At 48.7% G+C, this 19,014-nt stretch overlaps 1 protein-coding gene and 1 long non-coding RNA gene across 2 annotated transcripts in view; one reads left to right on the top strand and one right to left on the bottom strand.

Annotated features, from left to right (window-relative positions):
* TWIST2 (twist family bHLH transcription factor 2) overlaps nt 1-16,093 on the top strand; it is a 27,104-nt gene extending 11,011 nt beyond the window's left edge. Inside the window, exon 2 of the mRNA XM_064433414.1 lies at nt 15,283-16,093. The gene's annotated coding sequence lies outside the window, so the exon portion shown is untranslated. The remainder of the gene's footprint in view (nt 1-15,282) is intronic.
* LOC135308465 (uncharacterized) lies at nt 15,862-19,014 on the bottom strand. Its single transcript, XR_010368893.1, has 2 exons — nt 18,548-19,014; nt 15,862-16,373 (listed from the first exon to the last, which is right to left on the bottom strand). It is a non-coding gene; the product is annotated as an uncharacterized LOC135308465 (long non-coding RNA).

Below are 19,014 nucleotides of genomic sequence, written 5' to 3'. Positions count from 1 at the left end.
AAAGCTGCTCTGAGGTACCCACTCCCCACACATCCCCACGGTGCACAAACACTTCTGGCCATATTCCTTCATCTCTCCCTGCCTTGGCAGCCCCAGCAGCGGCAGATTCCCAGGCTGGGAGAAGGGAAAGGTGGAAAACCACAGGAGCTGCTGACTCAGCACCTGCTGGCACTAGAGGGCAGGGTAAACTGCATTAAATAAAGAATCAGGTGGGGCTGGGGTTGCATCCAAAGAGAACATCTCCTGTGTGTGTCTGGGAGCACATGGGATATCTGGGAGCAGCCAGGAGCTGTCTCACTGCCCAAGAAGAGGAGGAACCAAATTTTGCACTGGGCACATCCCACATCAGTGGTCATCAGGAGAGCAGTCTCACAGGTTATTTAATTTAGGGTCAGAGTGTGGCACCAGAGGTGCTTCCACCTTGCAGTCACAGCTGCCTTTCTGATAGAGAAACTCTTTTTATAAAAAAAAATAAAAAATCTCATTTCTCTGCTGTGTTTTCCTGAGTATGGGGTTAACCCTGTCCTGTCCTCCTCTTAGCAGGAGATTTTAAATTAGCTCCAAACACAAAAAGCACAGGTCTACCCCATTCCTTTATCAACAGCCACTTCAACAAACAACCCCAATTTTTAAAGATGACTCCAAGAGGGTCGGGCAGGGTAGTCCCTTCATGAGGGAAAAACCACACAGAGGTGGCAAGGCAATTTGTGGCCTAAACACAAGGAACAAAACCTCCTAATCCTGCAGGACAAGCATCCTCCAGAGTTCCTGATAGCCACAGAAAGCACCTTCCCTTCCCTGAGGGACTGGATTCCTTAAAAATCCAAAGATTGGGGTGCATGAGAAGCAGCTGGACCCCAGGGAGATGCTGTGCCCACGGGGCTCCTGCAGCACCTCAGCACAGGCTGAGACCCCAAAAACTGCACAGGAGAGCTGGCAGGACCACCCTGCAGATCCTGGGGCAGGGAGAGGAGAGGGACAAATCCCAAAATCAGAGAGATTCCATGGATTCCTTAGAAAAGAGTCGCTAAATGCTGCTGGGCAGGGGAAGTGCAGGGATTTGGTTGGGATTTGGGAGTGAAAGTGTCTCACGCCTACTTTGCTGCTAAGGAACAAGGGGGGGTCTGTAACTCCACACTGAAAAAAGGGGGTTTGAAGTGTTGGATTATACCCTTTTCTGACTTAGAGATGGGGTAATTGAGAGGCATTTTAAAAACTTTTATTTTATTTTTAGGCTCATAAGAAGGGTGAGACAGTATAAATGTTATAATTTATGCTATTACAATCAGAAACTATTCCTCTAAAGTATCTAGTCTTATTTGTAAGCTTATTTTTTGAAATTTGTTTCTAGTTCTATTTTTCTCTCAATAATGTTTGTTTTATTCAAAATATTAACTAAATATACCCCAAAAACTAAAACCAAACAATAACCCCACATACACATTGAAGCACAGCTAACTGCAGAGGTGATGGGTGAGGAGGGAGCCCCCAGCTTGCTCCCATCTGCTCTGGTCACTTCCAGCCTGTTTCCCACTGGTTTTGGCAGGCAGCAGAATGCCACGGGATGCTGGGGCTCTTTCCAGCTCGTGCCCCTTGTGGGGACACTTCCCACCAGAGCCTCGGGACTAGCTGAGAGGATGACACCTCTCTTGTGAACATGGACCATTTAATGGGATGGCAGCAGTGGGTTCTGCTCTCCAGCCCACACTGGGCTCATTTCCACTGCACCCTAAAACCACCTTTTTGGCTGGTGGGCGGTGCCTCAGTTTCCCCTCCAGAAAGCAAATATAAACTCTTGCAGCGCCCACCTTGCCCCTCCCCAGCAGGCAGGACCTTGCCAGCAGAGGGAAGTGATTCACGTGCCACCAGGCTGGATTTACATTCAGCCCTTTCTATTCCTTTCACAGCTTCTCATTTCAGAGATCTGAATTGCAGATGTTGCTGTGCCTCAGATTTGGAGAGGGACAAAAACGGAAGGAAAAAGGTTAAGCAGCTCTGTGAGTCACTCCAATACACGACCTACTGTTGATTTAGAAACCTACCTCGGCTGTAAATACAGAATAAGCTTCTCTGAAGTGTTTAACCTCTTGTATTCTGTCCAGAAAAACTAATAAATGAGAGCAAAACATCCCTCCTGAGTCACAGAAGCAAAAAAGCTGGAAAACCCTGCCATGGGTTCAGCTCTGAGGATAAAGTGACCCAAAACAAGTGACCTAAGGAGGGAGGGGAAAAATAAAAAAGAGGTATTAGTGGGGCAGATAATGAAGAGAGCAGGCTGTGCTGCTCTCTGGGATCTGCTCCAGACAGCAAAGGCAGGGAAAAACTTCCCAAACAAGCAGAGAGAGGCTGTGCCATGAATAAAATAAAATACAGCCCAAACCAATAGCAGGACTCTGACTCCACAGGCACCCACTTGGTGCTCCCAGACTCTCCTTGGAGTTGCACAGGCTCATCACACCCATGACAGCCCCAAATCATTTATCCACAGGCTGCTTTTCTGGGGCTTTTGGGAGGCAGAGAACATCTCAGCCACATAACTGGGGAAGGACTGGGAGAAGAATTGCAAACAGGAGAATTAGCTTTGCTACGGGTCTTGCCTAGCATCAATGCCAGGGCAGCTTTGGAGAGGGCAAGCTGTGCATGGAAATGTCCTGATTTCAGCTTAGGAAAGGTCCTAATTCTAGCTTTGGAAAATCCTGTGAGTTTTGGGAGGCAGCTGAACCATCCAAACCCCCCCCTCTTCCACACACACACCCCCCCAACTTCAAATATCTTGTTGAATCATCTTTTGTCTTCAAAGCAGAGGGTGTAGCAGCGGAAGGAGAGCTTTCTCTGGGATTTGAGGCACTGAGTGGGAGTTGAGAGAAAGGCCAGCATCTGCTGATCTCAGGGTACCACCAGGAGAATTCTGCACCACGATCCTGAGGAGGTCACTTGGGCTGGAGCCATCCCGAGGCCTCCGGTTTGAGCAGGATTCTGCAAAGTGACTGAGGGGGGCTGGATAGTCCCAAAAACCCTAATGATTAAAGGGAAAGCTGATGAGCCAGCAGTTCTAGCATAAATCAGGCTGGCCTTAAATATTTAGGCATGATTTAAATCGGCAGAGCTGTGGTTCACAAACCACCAGAGGTTTTTGTAGGGATGGGGATGCTTTAAATAAAAATAAAAGTCACCATTCTGGTCAGCACACAGATGTAAAACTCAGGGCAGGGAAAACTGCCTGAGTAGTGCTGCTGGATAATTCAGGAGCAAATACCTCTTGCAGTAATTTTCCTCCAGTTCTTCCCTATTCCAAGGCAATTTCCAACCCTAATCAGACATGAACTGAGGCAGGATTCCAGAAAATTTATTTTAAGCTCCTTTTTGCTAGTTTAGAACTCAAAAATTATGTTTTCAAGCTTTTCCACCTAAACCCCAAAGGCTGAAAATTTACTACATTAACTGATTAATTAAGCTAATAATCTGTTGGGGTTGATGATGAGCAGACTGAAGCCAAAGAGATTTAGGGCCCCTGCAGAGCTGGGAGTTTTTTTAAAGACACCAAATTTTCTTGATCCTTTTGAGAATTGCAGCCTAAATTCCTATCCAGCAGCCTTTATCATTTAGTTACTCTTTGGATCTCTAGGAAAAACTAAAATCCCTAACACACGGGAGCAGCATAGGTAAGGATGAAGCAGCATTGTCAAGTTTGGAATACACAGCTCAAGTCCAGGTGAAGGCACAAGTTGGTTCAGAGCTGTACCCACATGTCCTGGGCTGTCTCCATGTCTGGTCTCAGCTCCTTTTCCTAGCAAGTCCCCAAAAATTAAGCCCCTTGTCTCCAGCCCATGCACACAGAAGGATCTTGGCATCCATGGAAAAGGAGAGGAGGTCCCCTCAGAGCAGACACAAATCACCAATTCCTGCAGCCAGGGCCTAGCTTGTGTAACCAGGCACTGGAGGAATAAACTCAGGTCTTTTCACCCTCAAAGATCTTTAAGGTCCCTTCCAACCCAAACCAATCCATGATTAATGGAGCAGAGATGGAAATCAATTGGAGAAGTCTAAGAGCCTCATCCCCTGGACTTAAGGCCATCTCAAAAGCAGAGGTGGAACAGCCAAGTGAGGAGATGGGAGCAGAATGAGGATATTTCTGGAAGGAAAAGCAATGCCAGCAGCTCTCCCGAAGTGTCTGGAGCTGGCACAGTCCTGCCAGCCTCCTTATCCCAACCCCACAGAGCTTGGGAACAGCATGCAAACACTTGGAAGGGAAGGAAGAAAGCATTTAATAAGTCTGAAATAATTTTCTTACAAATTCATTAGCTATTATTTCAGCTGTGTGACCTCCTGGAGGGACTTTCTAGAGGGCCAGATTATGCAGTCAACTGAAAATATAAATAAGTATGGAGGGGGCAGAGATCACTTATCTCTGCCAAACCGTGTGGGATGTCAGGTTAGGTTTCCTGTCGGGTGCATCCGTGCACTTCCAGGAGGGGAGCGTGGCCAAGCACTTGCATTTCTTCTGCCATTTCAGGGAAAATCACCTCATTTATTGGTGTTGATTTCAATTACTGCTGCTTTTAGGGAGCCTTTAACCTGAATGTCTGTGCATAGGTTCACACTGATATTTATTGACAGGGAAGTGCTGTATTGGAGGTGAAAGGTGCAGTGCACACACAGATACAGATCTTCCCCAACCCTGGCAGTGTCCAGGGTCAGGTTGGATGGGGCTTGGAACCTGGGATAGCAAAGTGTCCCTGCCCATGGCAGGGGATAGAACAAGATGAGGTTTAAGGTCCATTCCAGCCCAAATAATTCTGTAATTTTATGGTATGATGAGGCCCATCTGTGCCTGTGTAACAACAGCAACTAGAAATTTCAAAAGAAAACCAAAATATTTTAACAGGTAAAAAGCAGAGTTTTTCAGAGGAGAGGAGCGAAAAGTTCTTAAATTTCACAGAGGAGTGAAAAGTTCTTAAATTAAGTCATCCCAGACATCCTCCACACCCAGATATTTAACTGAATCTGGGATCACAGATGATCTGTGTGTTGTGTGCAGAAGCATGAACATATTTCTCTAGACAGACACAGATCCAAGCTTCCCTATTTTCTCCCTGAATTCAATCTGATTTCCTAGTAAGCCTCTAAACCCTCATTTCAGTCACCAAATGTAACACCCAGCTTCCCTCCCTTCACAAATATCACACGCTGGTTTAACCTGGAGAATTCAAAACTTAAACATCTTGTACTGCAAATATAAACCGTGTGTAAAACTTGGTTGTACAGAGCAGAAAAGCTGTTCAGCATCAACCAGAGGTTCCCTTCAGCCCTGGAAACATCCAAGGCCAGCTTGGATGGGGCTTGCAAAAGCCCAGTCTAGAGGAAGGTGTGGATCAGACAACCTGTAAAAGTCCCTCCCAACCCAAACCATTTTGAGATTCCCTGAGCTGCAATCCCGAGCAGAGGAGCCCATCATCAACTTCTGAGCAAGCCCCTTGCTCCCAGCAGCACCAGCTGGGCTCAGCTGGACTCAGCTCTGCCCGCAGTAGAGCCCAGAGAGGAGCAACACGGCCAAGCTCCAGCACGGAGCCTTTGTTGGGAGCAGATGCTGCGGGGAGCTCCTCCTGCTCCCCCCAGAGCGGGGATTGCATCAGTGCCACAGGTTATTATCCCAGCGGGAACCTCGCAGGGGTCACTCGCCGAGGCTCAAACAAGTCCAGCTTTTGCAGCTGGCAAACCTAAACAAGGCCAGCCAGCTGCTGCCGAGCTGAGTCAGCCGCACTCACTCGTCCACTTAACCCGTTCGTTTAATCACCCAAACCCCAAAAACCTGACAACTGCAGACAGGAGAACACACATCTGCCCTTTCGCGGCATGACAGGCTGGAAAAGACCGTGGAAACTGATTTTCCAGGTCTTTTTTCCCTAGGCTGCTGAGTGCGTGCTGCACACAAATCATGTTCCTGCGAGTCGCTGGCTGGGCCGCTCTGAGTCAGCAGAGCATGTGCTAAACCCCAGCCGGCCAGCGGGGCGAGCAGCACGCACTGAAATATTGAACATGTGATTGATCCTCCACTAAACACACACCAGCTGAGCCGTTTGCTCCTCAAGCAGCTCACACTGAAATATTGAACATGTGATTGCATCCTCCGTTAAATGTAGTCCAGCCAATCTGTTTACTCCTTGAGCAGGACACACTGAAATATTAAACATGTGATTGATCCTCCTCTAAACACACACCAACTGATCTGTTTGCTCTTAGAGCAGAGAGGTTCCACCTCTGCCCGCTTCTTCCTCCGAAAATTGGAACTTGCTTTGTTTGACCTCTCATGAAGCCGTAAAACCCAGAAGTGCGATGAAAAGGTGACACAGGAGCTGCTCTGAAGGGGATGATTTATTGATAGGAAAGGAACGGGGAGCAGCGGCACAGACAGCAAGCAGAATAAACCAAGATTTTAGAAATCGTTAGTCAGTCATTGCTTCGGGAATTGAACCCCTCAGGGTGTTCATCCATGGGAGGGGAGGCTTTTGGAGCAGAGCAGAGGGTTAGGAAGCTCCTGGCAGTATCCAGGCTGGAAACTAAAGAGGTTGTGAGTAAGATCTGGCTCCTTGTCCCACTCCCATGGTTTGCCTGCCCAGCACAACCCACGGAGCGATTTCAGGGAAGCCCATAAAGCAGCTGGCCAGCCCCATGCCGGGCTCAAGGCAGTGATGCTGCTCCTGGGAGTCATGGAAGAATGATAAATGGATGCTCAGAGCCCGGACAGGGAGCGGGGGGATGTGCTGGCCACGGGAAGAGGATGGCAGCATCCAAACCCACAGAAATAAAGATAAAATATCCCCATCCTGACCAGCCCCAGGGGAGATTCACAGCCACTCTGCTGCTGTCTGCATCAAGTCCAACTCCTGGCCCTGCACAAGAGACCCCAAGGAGTTGGGCACCCCCAGGAAGCCCTTGGGAAGAGGATGGCAAGGAGAGGAGTAGGAAGAGGAAAGAGAGGGGTAGAGATGATTATAAACACCAGGGTAGGGAACAGGCTGAGTACCTTAAAGGGCTGGGGCTGAAATCCAGACGGCTTGCTGTAAGAAGCCTGGTTTAAGGGTTTTAAACCTGGATTAAATGGGATATTCTGTGATTCTAAGCATGGGCAAAGCCATCCGCATGGAAGGCAGCAGCTGTAAAATTTAGGAAAACAATGGTACTCTGTGGTACTTGCATTAAAGGCTGGAGGAAAGGTGGGGCTGAGGAGAGATGTGGGACTCGGGCTGGCTTTTGCCAGGCTTGTGCCGTGCTGATGTAGCTGCCAGGCCAAGAAAAAGGGGGAGAAGAGTCCTGGGGCAGGAGGAGATAAGGAATGCAGAGCAAGCCCGGCCTATCACAAATATTGAAATTCCAAGTCACTGTCACCATTCCCAGGGTTCCAAAAGCCCCAATCCCAGTGACTCGCCCCAGCCCCACAAAATCCAGAGTGGATCACCCCATGCCGAGGACTCCTTCCCCCAGCAGGATTGTTTGTCATATAAAATATAACTCACTCTTCTCAAGGGCAGCACCCTCTAACCCCAGGTATTTTAAAGAGTTGAGCAATTCTTGCCATAAAAAAAAAGATCAGAGGGCCTTTATTGACTGCAGCAGGGCTAAGCCGGTTTATTCCAAGTGAGAATTTGGCCCCTTGACTTCAAGGAAGCCATGCTGATTAATCCCAGATGGAGACCTGGCCAGGCACAATCCCTTCCCAAAGCTCTGGGGCTGAATCACCTCCATTGCTCAGAGCCTGGGTGGTTATCGAGGAACAAGGAACAGCACCTGCCATGTGGGAAACACTGGGGATGGGGCCAGGGAATTGGGATTGAGGGATTCAGGGACCTTCAGGGTGTGCCTTATAGTGGCGCGAAGATGCAAGAGTAGCATCCTTTCTCCTGCAGACATCTGGGAATGTCACCTGGGCATTGAGCACAGCGAGCAGGGAGATGGGGAATCTTCCTGGCTTCTTCCCATTGAGGGCTTCTTGTGGTGCTCTGTAAGGATCCATAGGAGTAAAAACAGGATTAAATCCAACCATGCTGCAAGGAAGCTGCCCCAGCCTTTCTTTGGCAGTTTTGAGAAGCAAACACAGCTTCATTCCTACTCCAAATGCCAAGAAAAAGGATCTTTTTTCAGCAATCATCTCCAAGGCTAACTCAGGACAGGCAAGATTTTTCTTCCCAGAGTTGTAAGCACAAGTGCCATGCTTTTTGCAGGAAAAGGTAAAACACTTTACACGTGTGCCCATGTAGAGATGGCAAAACTGTGGATAAAAAGCAGAATACACCAATTCCAAGGCAGGTATTTGTGAGTTTTTGGGTCTTAAATGCTGAGGGGGTGGTACCTCCCCCACCAGGGGCAATTTTTAGTGCAGGGGCATTAAAACTTCACAGCTGTGGGATGTCAGTGTCTCTCCCCAAATTTCCCCTGGGGGTCTCTGCCTCAGATTTGCATGGTGCAGGCCAGGGGGACTCTGAGGGCTTTGCGTGCAGAGGAGGCTCCTGAGAAGAGGGAAATTCCTGAGCTCGCAGCTCCCTCACTGCAGTCCAAGCTGTGTTTGTGAGGGCTAGCATCTGGAGCGGGGTGGGAGCCCAGGATTGATGGGCAGCAGCACACGTACAGCTGTGCACATCTGGCCCGCAGGTGTCTCAGCTGCTTTTTGTCAGGGACATGAAAAAGCACCCCGAGTTCCCGGGGCACTCGTACCTGTCCCGTGGATTGGTCCCAGAAGCCCCCAGAATTCCGTGGATTTTGTCTCTGCTTTTTAGTGGGTGGCCCCAATTTTTTTTTGTTTGTTTTTTCCTTTATTATTTTATTTGAAAGAAGGAGTTTAAACCCCAGATGCTTTTAAAACAGGGGGGTTTTGTTGCTATTAACTCCACTGGCATTAATCCACACAGCTGAGTCAGTCATAATGGATGGCTGTCATCCTTCCCCTGATTTACTCCTAGGAGTAGAGATTACTACAGAGCCTCTGGGCTGCACTGATGAAAAAAAATGAGGCTGCTCCTCCTTATGCTCGCCCACAGGTACAGGCAGACTTGCTCCCAAAATATTTAATCCATGCAAGGACAGGCAAAGTCGGGAAATGTAGGAAAAGTCTCATCCGTGGGGTAGGAAAATCCTGGATCATCCCACAGGGATGCTGCTGCTGCTGGGGTTTGGGAACTGCAGCTGCACACAGGAAATCTGTGAGAGCAGAGGAGCTGCTGGCTGAGCAGGCCAGACCAACAGAGTTCCCTTGGAAAAAGAAGAAAGCCACAGATGTATATGTTTATTTTTAGAGAAGGTGTCTTTCCTAGAATTTGTATTATTTTGGCAGGAGCGCTGAGGGGGTGGAGGAAAGGTTTTTCCTTTGGCCAATAATATCTGCTCTCCTAAAGTGGGGTGGAGGCAGGGGAATGTTCTCACAGCCTGGTTCATATCTCAGTTGTGTTTATCCCTGCAGAGGCACAGGGGCACCAGTGACCCTCTGTCCCAGTGACTGCCAGCTTTGTCCTAAATTAAATTAAATTAAATTAAATTCCCCCTCGGGTTGCCACAATGTCTGTAGGATCTGTCATTGTGAGCATCTCAGTGGAAGCAGATGGGCCACCTGTGACAACTCCACCCTCCTTCCCTGGTTTCCAGCCATTCCCATTCCCATTTTGGGTGTGCATTTCAGGCAGTGCCAGTGCTCTGGCAGCTGGAGCCCACCTGGATTCGAGAGGGCTGTGGGATGTGGGATCCAGGAGGCAGAGGAGGGTGGGATGTGGCTCTCTCTCCCTTGGTGTGAGCCTCAGAGCCACTTTCTAGGGACACATCTATCAATGATATTTTTGCCCCCGATGAGGGGAGAGAATGATGCATCTGACTCCAGGGATATCAGAGGGAAATTAATTACTTTATTACACTATATTATTCTATATTATAATCCACTATTTTACATTACATCTAAACTGAATCAGCCAAGCACTCAGCTCTGCTCACAACTGCACAACACTGCATCATCTCCTGACTGTCAGCCCACAGTCCCGACACACACACACACACACTTGGCCCTGATAGGCAAGGAAACAAAACACCATCACTTTGGGTGAACAATCTTCACATTGCATTCTACTTCTGCACAAACACAGACACAGCAAATAAGATAAGAATTGTGTTTTCTTTGAATGTGAAACCCAGGAATATTCTTGGGAAGAACTGTGCCTTGCTTTTCTCTGCGAAGAGAAATGTGGCGACACACATCAGTGTCTGTGCAAGCTCTCCTCCCCAGCCTGGGCATTTCCCTGGAGCTGCACAAGGAGAACACCTCATTCCCTGCCTTTTTCCCGCTTTGTTCCACACCTGCCTTGTGTGGGGCAGTGGATTTGAGCCAAAGAAAGTGATGATGAGCTCCGCTAGTCAGGAGGGCTGGTGGGGGCCACCTCCTTGCCCCAGCCCTGGCTCAGGAGATGCCGCTGGTGTCCCTCAGTGCTGGTTCCCCCCGCCACCCACCAGGCAGCCGGGCAGCTCCGGGCTCACTCCCGAGCTGCTTTTCCCTGCTCCCGCTGCTCATTAGTGGCTTCCGCCCCTCGGCAATTCCGAGCTGCCATTCTAGTGATGTGCTGCCAAGGTTTTCAAAAAGGGGGCTCCCACAAACCTGCCTCCTCCTCCTCCTCCAGCTGCCACCAGCCCTGCTCGGCCTGTGGAGGAGTGCAGGGCTGGGGGAAATGCACCTTTTCTGTTTAAAGCTTTTTTTTAAATGTTGGTTTAAAGCTGTTTTTATATTTGTTTTAACTTTCTGGTGACAGAGGGATGCAGCACCTTGGGGCCAACATTCCTGGCTGCCCAAATATTGCTGCAGGGAGGCAGAACCTAACAGAGAACATCTGAGCATCCCAGCAGCAAAATGCTTCACTTGTCAGCATTCCCTTCTCCTCCCTGTGGTGAGCACAGGCCCACAAGACTGATTTTAGCTGGACAGCAACCTGAAATGTTGAAGAATTGGCTCCTTCTAGGTGCTTTGGGCCCCAAAGTTTTTTTCATGGGAAGTTGTTGAGCCCACAGGTAGAAACCATTGAATTCCTCTCCTTGGTGAGCATCCCTCTCTTCTTCTCGAGAGGTTCTTTCCATTCAAGGCCAGATTGGGTGGGTGAAATGAGATGGGCTTTAAGGTCCCTTCCAACCCAAACCATTCTGGGATTCTATGGACACCAATAACCCTTTCTGCAGGTGTGTGAGGGGAAAAAAATATGTAAAGCAAAATTACAGAGCCATTTCTGGCAATAAGTTAGAGGAGCACTCACAACTGTCCAGTCCCTAACCTCGTGGCTGTGTTCCATCCTGCAGACCCAGGCAGGAAGGACCAGGGCTGTCCCCTTGGCTTCTTCTTGTGGCATCATCCCTTCAGGATCCTCCGTTCTCCCTGCACAGCGAGGTGTCAGCAAGCCATGCAGTGGATGCACAAGAGGGTTTGGAGAGGGAGAAACAGCCCCAGGGGAAGGAAACAAGGCTCCAGTCTCCATTTCCTCATGCCACACACCCATCAAAATGCTCCTGGTAACAAACTGGGGAGCTGCAGGGTACAGGGAGGATGTTCCACCTCCAACCAGCCAGGGGCAGATAAATCCCCCAAGCTCTGCAAAGGCTGGGCCGAGTCAGAGAGAGGGTCCAAGGGGGGCCCCGGGGCTCAGGAATGAGCCTCTGCCAGGGATGTCTTTTGAAATGGTTTCCCAGCTGTAAGATGCACATTATTGTGGCTTTCCCTTCATCTGGGAGACTTCAAGAGCGGGGGGTTGATAAGGGTAGAGCAGCAGAGGCAGCACAGCCCGAGCCAGGGGATCTGGTTTCAGTCTGTCCCTACCCGCAGCACTCGATCTGATTTTGGCCCTCTCTCCACCCCCTCGCACGGACACAATTATCTGAATTCCTTTCTCTGCTGCTTCCTCCCCTCTGAAGCCTTGCAGCCTGGTCCTGCTGCCTTTTCCAGGGCTCCCTCCTTTCCTGACTCATGGAAATCAAGGGATTTCTGCTGGGTTTAGCCTTTTATCCCAAAAAAATCAAGGGAATTCTGCTGCCTTTTTTTTTTTTTTCACCATCCAAATAATGAAATGGTTTTACATGTGAACAAAGACAGGCTTAAATTGAAACAGGTTTATATTTTAATTAAACAATCTTAAATTTAAATGAATTTGAGCAATTTGAATTTAAGCAAGGTTAGATTGGACGGGGCTCTGAGCAACCTGGTCTGATGGAAAGTGTTCCTGCCCATGGAATGGGATGAGCTTTAAGGTCCCTTCCAGCCCAAACCACCCTGTGGAGTGGCTACTATCTATTCCAGCTCCAGGGACAGCTGAAAATTCCATGAAATAATTTGGGAACATCCCTTCAGCAGTGATTCTCCCAGTCATGGGGATGCCATCAGCAATTTTGGCAGTTTCCCACTCTCCCCATACCCTGAAACAGCTGGGCTGTTTTTTTTATTTGCCCACAAGACAAAAACAATGGCGAGAAAGGAATCCACCATTGGGCATGGAAAATTTTGAGCTCAGGCAGCAAAAGTTTTGGGAGGTTTTTGAGTGGATCACACCCCATGGGATACTTGGAGGCCAAGTGTCCAAACCTGACCATGGATCTTCTGATTGATCTGTGCCACAGGGCTTTTTAGAGAAGCTATTCCCAAAACAGCTAAGAATGATGGCTCCTGAGCTCAGGAATGGGATTTTAGTGATTTCCTGAAGCAGGAGCATCACCTTTTGTGCTGTAACCCAGCATTGCTTGAAGCTACTGGTGAGGCTATTCCAGAATAATTTTTTACACTAGAAAGAGGAGAGATTCAGTGAGGAAGAAAATTCCTCACTCTGAGTGTGGTGAGGCCCTGGCAGAGGGTGCCCAGAGGAGCTGTGGCTGCCCCTGGATCCCTGGAAATGTTTAAGGACAGGGCTTGCAGCAGCCTGGGATAGTGGAAGGCATTCCTGACCATGGCAAGGATGGAACAGGATGGACCTTATGATCCCCCCCAGCCCAAACCATTCTGGGATTCTATGAATGCCACATTTTCCTCACCTTGATGTGTTTGCCCTCTCCCATCTTGTTCAGGCCTTACCTTTGAGAAGAACCAACCCCACATGGGATTTCTCCTTCCTTGTTCACCCTAAAATGTGCCTGTGATGTAGGGCGAGAAAACAAAAAAGGCCCTGGGGGCAGAGCCGTTTTTATACACCCTCAACTTTAAAAGAAATTGCAAAAGTTACCTTTAAAAAAAAAAAAAAAAAAAAAAAAAAAGAAGCACCAGCAAAACCCACCAAAACCAAAAAAACCCAAACAAACTCCAGCATTTTTCCTGCATTTCACATTTCATCTGCACTCTCGGCCATGTCACGGAAATTATTTCAATCCTTTTGTAACCAAACCCACCCCAATCCCATATAAGCAAAAGCCTGGGGGACCTGTTGTGAAATTTCCTGCAGCCAGGGCCATGCTCCTGCTGCCACCTTCCATCAGGCCAGCAGCTCCCTACTCCTGTGACATCCATGCTGGTCTGGGGAATGCTCCTGGTGGGGCTGGGAAATGCTTCAAAACCAGGGAAAAATGGACCAGCAAGGCCTCAGACAGAGGAAGCTGTGCTGTGGCAGGGCATCACAACTGGGTTCGGTGTTAGGGTAAGGGAAATGCTTGGAAATCCCCAAGAAGTCCCAGGAGAAAGCAGTTCCCATCCCTGGAAATGTGCACGGCCAGCCTGGATGGCTCACAGAGGTTTTTGGGGCATTTTCCCTCCTCCTCAGCCCTTCCTTCCCCCTGCAATAGCTGAACTGCAGCGAGCAGGGCCAGGCTGCTGGCGTGAGGATCACAAGCCAGATTCAGAGTCTGACTCCAGAGCCTAATTTCAGAGTGTGATTTCAGAGTCTGATTTCAGAGTGTGATTTCAAAGTGTGATTTCAGAGAAGCACAGCACAGTTTGGGTCAAAACACACCTCAGAAAAGCCAATCCAGTTCCACAGAACCAGCACGAGGTGGAATGTGGCAGAGACATCCCAGAGCTCTGGAAAATCTACAATCCACAGGCCAGGCCATCACCATGCTCTCACCAGAACAGGGAGGAAAATCAGCCCTTTAGCACCGAAGTGCTGTGGAATTCCCAGTTCTGCAGCTGGAACTGGAAACCAGAAAGAACCAGTGGGAAGGAAAGGCCCCAGGGCAGCAGCAGCCAGAGCAGGGGGTCTCAGCCAGGGTTAAAGACGTCAGCTCTGCCCTGGGAGCAGCTTTGTGCTGAGCTCTCTGCTCTTGGGTGGGATTTTAAAAAATCCCTGGAACTAGACCAGCTTTTTATCTGGTTTTACCTCGTTTTTGTGTCAGCCATATTCAGAGAAGAGCAGGGCACAGCAAAACCTCGTGTGACCATCCTCCACCCTTTCTTCTGCTGGCTGGAAAAAATAAAATCAGCAAATTGCTCCGTGGTATCTTCGTCCTCCCTGGATTTTATTTTCCTTTCCTGGAGCCCTCCCTGGATGGGGAAAGGGTCAGTCTGTCATCTGTCAGACATGGGCATCCCCAAACCACCGGGAGAGGTGGAGCTCTCCTGAGTGGTCCTGGGCAGCCTGACAAGTCCCTGAGCTGGTCTGCAGAATGTGGTTGTAATTAGATAATTAATAACTTGGAGAGGGAAAGGAAAGGAAATCAGCTCAATGGAAGCTTTCCTGAGTGGGAGGAAATAATTATATCTGGTTTTTGATATCTGAGCTGAGGTGGCTTTGCTGAAGCAGGAACAGCACCTTGCCTGCAAAGCCATCCCTGCCCCGAGCAGGATGGGGGATCCCAAGGGCACTGCTGGGTCATGGAGTTTGTCCCACAGAATTTACCCTGCTCCTGGAACTGTTCCGTGCCAGGCTGGAGCAACCTGGGATAGTGGAAGTTGTCCCTGCCCATGACAGGGGGGAGGAATGAGATGAGCTTTAATGTCCTTTCCAACCCAAACCATTCTGGGATTCTGTGATGTTGTGATGGATACATTGCTCCTGCCTAGGGATTTACCATTTTAAACTCCAGGCTGTGGCATTACCAGACTCTGAATTTAGGCTGTCTATCCAAAAGCCTAAGGAATTGTGCTTCCACTTGCTCCTGGCACACTGGATCTTGCCCAGTGCCTGGATTAACTCCACACTGCTGGAACCAGGGGCAGGATTCAACACCTGGTGATGAACCACAGCCTGGATTTGTAGGGAAAAAGCCCTTCCCACACAACCTAGCTCAGAAAGATGTCCTGAATTTGGTGTATTTATTTTTCTTCTCTTTTCTTTTTTTTTCCCTTTTCTCCAGACTGTCCAGTGTCTGCGACTGAAGTGGAATTGGGATATATCCAAGTTTGTAGCTTCTGAAACCTTACAAACCTCAAGAAAACTGGTCCAAAAGACCCCTCTTGACCTCCCTCGCTCTGAACTCTTGCAGAGCATTTTAGACTGAGTAGCAAAACAGCACCGAAGAGAAGGGGCTGAGGCTTTGCAACATCTCTCCCCAGAACGACTGACCAAAGAGAGGAAAAGCAACATTCCTGGTTGTTCATTGCTGTTGGGATTTTGTGTCTGTCTGTCTGTCTGTGCGTTTGATGTTTTATCGTTTTATCGCTAATTTTTTGGGTTTTTTTTTTTTTCTGGAAGCAATCTTAATTCAGGAACACATTTATGAGGCATCTTTGGTTCGAGTTTTACTTCCCCTTAACTGTATGCTTCTTCTTTTTTTTTTTTTTTTTTTTTTTTGCATTCCAAACCTGATTTCTTGTACAGTCATGGCAAAACTGGACCAAGGCTCTCAGCAAAAAGAGGAAAAGAAGGAAAAAAGCCCACTATGCCCCCAGCTCCCTGCATGAATTGTTTCAAGTACAGCCTGGATTACAGACTGCCCTCCACACTCTGCCACCTCTCCCTTATTGCTCCATCATTTGCTACCGCTCATCCCCTTCCCCCTTTTTTGATTTTTTAAAAATTTTCTTTTTTGTTTTCATTTTCTGTTCCAGTGTATATGTTGCTTATTTGTTTTATTTATTGAGATATTTTTAACGAGCTAAGAGACTGCAATGTCGCTGTGTATACTGCTTCTCTTGCCAGTAAAAATAAAGATGTCATGCAGCTACCGAGGGTTTGGGATTTATGTTTTCAACTCCACAGCCCCCAGCAGAGGCTGAGACTCTTCCTTGTGCCCCACAATGTTTTGACACTCAGAAATTTGGCTAAAAACCCTTTTCCAGGGAGTGGGGAGAGGGGGTGCAGAGGGTGTGAGCATCACTTGTCCGGGCTGATGTCTGCAGGATGGTTTGGCTTGGAATGGACCTTAAAACCCAACACCTTCCACTAGACCAGGATCTGGAAACATGGGGCAAAATTTTCCCAAATGACCTTTTCTCCTCATCAACCCTGGTAAGAAAAAAAAAGAAAAAACAAAACTAAACAAAAACCCAACAAAAACTCCCTGCTGTGGTGTCTAGGGCCATTAAAAAATAAATCATGTCATTCCATCCACACCAGCTTCGGGGGAAAACATTTTAACATGCCAAATCACGACCCTCTCTGTGTGTGCATCAGATGCATTAATGCCCTGATAGCTTTCTGAGCCCCAATGTCAAGTGTTTATTTTAAAACAAGCCCCGTTGCGTGGAGGAAAATCCATCACATCCATTAGAAGCTCTTACTTAAAAGTAAATGACATCTCAGTCTGGGCCCTGGGTACCAGCAGAGCCAAAAACACCATTTAAGAAGGTGAATTTAACAGCTGTCAGAGCACGCAGCACACAGGATTACTCCCCCCCCGCCCCCGAGGAATGTGTGGTTTCACATCAGTTACTGCAATTTTGGGAACCTCTAACCGTGCTCCAGGCTGTCATTTCACCACAAGAAGTGACGTTTTTTCAAGCACTGGCACCAAAATCCAAATCCAGCTTTTCTGAGGGCATGGCAGGGAGCCTGTGGTGCAGCTCTGCTGCGCCATGAGGTGCTCAGGAGCAGAGGACACGGCTGGATTTTCCCGAGGATCCGTGCCATGTGCCTTCCTCGCTGCTGCAGAGAATCAGGGTTGCTTCCCCCAAGCTCCAGTGCCATGGATTTAAGGATCTGTCACTGGAGATCAAAGCCTTCCCTGCAACTGTGAACAAACATCGGTGGTCACAGGCACCTTTGGAACCTCTTCCGTGAATTCTGGGGGTCAGCTGAGGCTCCTGTGGCTGTATGGCCTGGGAGAGGTAAATTTGCAGCCTGGAATTAGGACACAACATTTGGTTTCAGGCAGAAAATGTTCAAATTAGTGGGAGAGAGCCCTATAATGGGGTTCAGATGGGTGCATTCAGTTCCTGAGGAGAACCAAGGCCATAAAATGCTCCAAAAAGTTTGGGAGCTGTGAACTCTCCAGGTAACAGATTCTTAACAGCAAACACGCCTGACTCCATGAAGAAGGAGGCAGACAATTCCATCAGCTGCTGGGAAGGCTTTTTGTGTGCCTGGAGTTTGTCTGGCATGAGCTGGGCACTCAGACCCCAAACTGCAGCTGTGTCCTCATGGGCAGCACATGGATGTCTAAATTTTCTTTTCCATACACAAGAGTCTTTTCCAATGGCATTTATCACCCCTAATTGCCAAGGGGATTGAAATTGTCCTTCCCAATCCCACCTGTGGTGCCACAACACCCTGTGAGAGATTAAGGGATGTCACCAAGGGCAGGGGCAGGGTGGCTTGTGCAGAAGAGGATTAAAGCAAGAAATCCCTAAAAGCAGTAGGATCAGATGAGTCCCAGCAATGGGATTTCTCCTCCATGGCAGCACACACGCCCACGTGGAGCCTGGCTAAATATTGATCCTGGATTTCTTGGTCTCTGTGCACATGAAAGGCTACAAAAAACCCCATAAACCAGTGCAAACTATTCCAGCAAACCACAAAGAAAAATACTCACTGGAAAGAAGCCAAGCACTGAGGTGAGGATGTAAAATTCACTGATTTGGGGGTTTTTTTAAATAATTTTTTACTCAATCCCAGCTCAGCTTAGCACCTCTGACCCCTCCATTTCTAAAAGGGGGGAAGGGAAGAAAGGTTTCTGCATTTTCAGCCAAAGTCCACATGAAAAAATAATAACTGTAAAAAAAATCCCCAAACAAATCCAACCCCCAAGTCCTACCCCTTCTCCCTGGCTACCCCCAAGGCCACCCCATTTCCACACAAAACCAAGGAGTGCTGACAGCAGGGAGGGATGGGGCAAGGGGGGAGCCCTGACGACTTTTCCCAGAGATCCTTGGAAACTTGGAAGTGCTGCTTTGGCTGGGACCACCCAGGCACCGTTCCTGGGATGGCAAATCCAGCCCCCCCCTTGCAGGGTGACAGCAAAGAGAGGTCAGTGTCACCTCAGCACGGAGATCTTGGCTGGGGGAGCTGCATCCCACACAAACCTGGGAGAGGAGGGAGGACCTACGTGCAGCTGCATGCTCAGGACAAGGATAAATCCTCTGCTTCCTGCTCTTGGAAAGTGCAGTGACAAAGGGACCTGAATCGGGCTTGGGCAGAAAGATAAAAACTGAAATCAGGAGCGATGTGAAAGTAAAACTCACCAGCTCTGGGCGGATTTAAAACCCTCTTGTTTGTGGTGCTTGGGGACAGGAATTATTGGTGGCCTTGTCAGTGATGGGGGAATGGATGGACTCTGCTCCCAGAGGGCTTGTCCAGCCTAAAGGGTTCTGTGATGCTTCAGGCAGACAAAAGCTGCTCCAGCAGCAGAGGGATGGCTGGGAAGAGATGGGAAGCAAAAGGAGAAGTCAGCCCCAGGAGGACACAGCCCACCCTTTGTCACTCAGACACAGCCTCTGTGCTTTACATTAAAAATCACACATTTGTGTCTCAGCAGCACCAAAACGGGCAGAATCTGCTCAACTAAACCACAAAAAGAAACAAACTCCACAGACTGAGGCCCTGGCAGAGAAACTGTGGCTGGAATCCCTGCGAGTGCCCAAGGCCAGGTTGGACTTTGGGGCTTGGAGGAACCTGGGATGGTGGAAGGTGTCCCTGCCCATGGCAGGGG

The sequence above is a fragment of the Passer domesticus genome, chromosome 10 (genome assembly GCF_036417665.1).
Source record: "Passer domesticus isolate bPasDom1 chromosome 10, bPasDom1.hap1, whole genome shotgun sequence".
Lineage (NCBI taxonomy): Eukaryota > Metazoa > Chordata > Aves > Passeriformes > Passeridae > Passer > Passer domesticus.
Note: the sequence above shows the minus strand (reverse complement) of the source record. Positions and strands in the feature narration are given on the sequence as shown.